At 41.6% G+C, this 2,807-nt stretch overlaps 1 protein-coding gene across 1 annotated transcript in view; it reads left to right on the top strand.

The window, feature by feature from the left end:
- The first annotated feature begins 7 nt into the window (after positions 1–7).
- WDR48 (WD repeat domain 48) overlaps positions 8–2,807 on the top strand; it is a 28,674-nt gene continuing 25,874 nt past the window's right edge. The window contains exon 1 of the mRNA XM_035899627.1: positions 8–236. The gene's annotated coding sequence lies outside the window, so the exon portion shown is untranslated. The remainder of the gene's footprint in view (positions 237–2,807) is intronic.

The raw sequence follows: 2,807 nt of genomic DNA, 5'->3' as shown, positions 1-2,807 counted from the left end.
CTGCCGAACAGGGTCAGGTTGCCCAGCCTGGGGGAGGCAGAGCCGAAGCACCCAGCCTGGCTGCCCTTCCCAGCGCCGGTCAGCGTTTCTTAAAGGAAGACCGTGACCTAGGCAGTCCGGCGGGTGTGAACTTTCGGAGCTCACCTGAGAGACGATCACACCTCCTTGTGTGGGCTCATGTTGGAGCTATGTGATGTGCGGAAACAGACTCCACCATCTGTGAGACTGTAAAGTAGGTATGTTTATTCAGCGCTGGGCAGCACGGGGGGGTAGTCCCACCAAGGTCATGTGCACCCCAACACGGCAGCTTGCCCCGTTTATATGTAGCAAAGTGTTATATATACATGAATTTTCCCAATACGCCTATACATGGGCATAACCTGTCCCTGCTTCGTATTAAAATTAGTTTCAAGAGGTCATTTCCATAAGTCTCTCCCGACTGCGCATGCTCAGTGATTTGAGTCGGTGGTCTTCAGGGGTCGTTTACTTCATCCACTCCTCTTCTTCACCTTGTCCTTTTGGTGAACTCCAGCTTCTACCCCCCTTATTCCACTGTCAGAACAACACAGCCGGTACCAACCGGCTCCCCATCCTTGGCTATCCTCACATCGACAAAGTACTAGACGCTTTGTTCTCCTACATGCCTTCCAAGGCCTGTTATAAAGATGGGCCATTTGCTACTAATCTCTCCTCTTCCACATTCCCTACAGGGTTAGTTTCTTATCTATAGTTTACTTCATATGATTAGTAAGTTAACCTAAAACACAGTGCTAGCAACTTAAGATGGATCTACAGTTGGCTTCACAAAGGTCCTTTTGTTAACCCTTTTGCATCCCTTCATATGAGTACACTGTTGTGGCCTTGGCGGAGAATGGAATTGCTGAAATGTGTGTAAAAAGGCAAGACTCTTTAGCAGTAAAAGTCATGAACATGGTTTTATTATGGTGCTCGACTTTTTTGTTCTTGTTTGTGATGCTACCAGCACTTTAAGCGTTTTTATGGCTTTCACTATGGAAGAGGTTTAATGTTTTATCAATCTGCAAAGCTGCCTACCTCTAGTGGCAAGTGCAAGTTTCAACTGTACCTATCCACTGTGATCAAAAGAAATATTGATTAAGCCTAATATAGCACTAGGATCTTTCCAAACAGAGGTGGATTTGGTTTTTGAACACATCTTTTGTGTATTATCACACAGAGGAAATGTGCACTTCTTCATAGCCTTTAGTGTTTTTCATGGTTAGGGTAAGCACTCGATCAATATTGCATAAAGAATTCCCTTGCCCTTCCAAAAACCCCCTCTGATGTTATTTAAAATACAAAAAATCCAAAGTATAATATCCCTTTATTGACTTCGTAGCCTGTGCCATAAACAGGTTTTTGCAGGTTGCCCTCCAAAGGAGGGGGGGGTTTTGATAACTAGGTATTTCTTTGATGTAGTCCTATTTCTTTATGAAGTATGATTTCCCTGACAGCAACATGCATCAGAGTACATTGTTTCCTTTTTTACTGCTACATTCCTTTTCCAAACATAACTTAGCTCAAAAGCTTGTATTTACAGGTGGGTTTGTGCTGGTTTATGATGTCTTCTTTCATGCTTTCATTGTGTTACATGATTTTTTTTTTCACTTCGTGTACACTGATCTGTGTCTCAGCCAGTTCACTGTAAGTCTAGATCTGCAGAGAATAACTTTGGTTACATTATAAGCATATAAAAAGCCTTGAGTAGAAGCTAGGTATTTTCTTGCGGTCTTATTATTGCACCTGCTTGGTTAGAGACAGGGTTTTGTTCATGTAATGCAATTCTAAGTGGCTGTTGTATCCAGCCACTGATGGAAAGTTAAAACCACTGACGATTTATTTTGCTTCCCAATGGCCAAGCATTTAGGGTACTGCTACATCAAGCTTTTGAGAGTGAGAGAGGAGAAATTTCGCTTCCCAATGGCCAAGCATTTAGGGTACTGCTATATCAAGCTTTTGAGAGTGAGAGAGGAGGAGAAATTTGTCCCAAAACTGTGAGGCTAAGGGAAGAAGCTTTTAAAAAAATGCCTCTTGGGTGTGGAGGAACTTGATTCCTTACATGGCAGGAGAGCTGGTTGAAGTTTATGGAAATCGGAACTATTATTATCTCGGATGCACCTGTTTTACTGGTAAGCAGAACTATCCAAAATAGTCAGTTTAGGGTGTTTCTGCATATAATATGTATGTTCTTAAGCTTAGCGATGTGTGTCTGAATGCTGCAGTAGTAAGGTTGTCTGATCTGGGAAGGGAATGGGGATGCAGAGGTGTGTCAGACACTGCTGTGTGGTGCGAAACAGTTGGACAGTTGGCCATATGCTGTAGCTTTCAGATAATGTTACTGTGAATCAAGTCAAGAAGAAGCCACTTTTCCGCAGGTGCCTTAAAGTCGCTGCCCTCGAGGGGCTGCGTTGTAACTGCTCTCCCAAACTGTTTGCCTGGCCAGAATAAATTCGCCCCCACACTCAAAACCCATTGACAGAACATGGGAATTTTGCCATAAGTGATCTGGATCAGCATCTTTATTAGGAAATTGAATGAATTTTAAGTCCTTTAAGTCTTGTATGGAATAAGAAGGTCTTTTCACACTGACTTTCTCATATTTATGCACTAATACTGCGTTATGACAGCAAGTAGAAAGTGAAACAAAAAAACCCTTTACATTTAGAAAATATTTCAGCTACTGATTTTTGTAATAGTGCCATTTATTAAAAACACACTAGATTTTGTATGCTCTAACTTAGTACATTTTTTATATATGGTTATATTTTTTATATAATAAATATATACAT

The sequence above is a fragment of the Egretta garzetta genome, unplaced genomic scaffold (assembly GCF_000687185.1).
Source record: "Egretta garzetta isolate BGI_Z169 unplaced genomic scaffold, ASM68718v1 scaffold117, whole genome shotgun sequence".
In the NCBI taxonomy this organism is placed as follows: Eukaryota; Metazoa; Chordata; class Aves; order Pelecaniformes; family Ardeidae; genus Egretta; species Egretta garzetta.
Note: the sequence above shows the minus strand (reverse complement) of the source record. Positions and strands in the feature narration are given on the sequence as shown.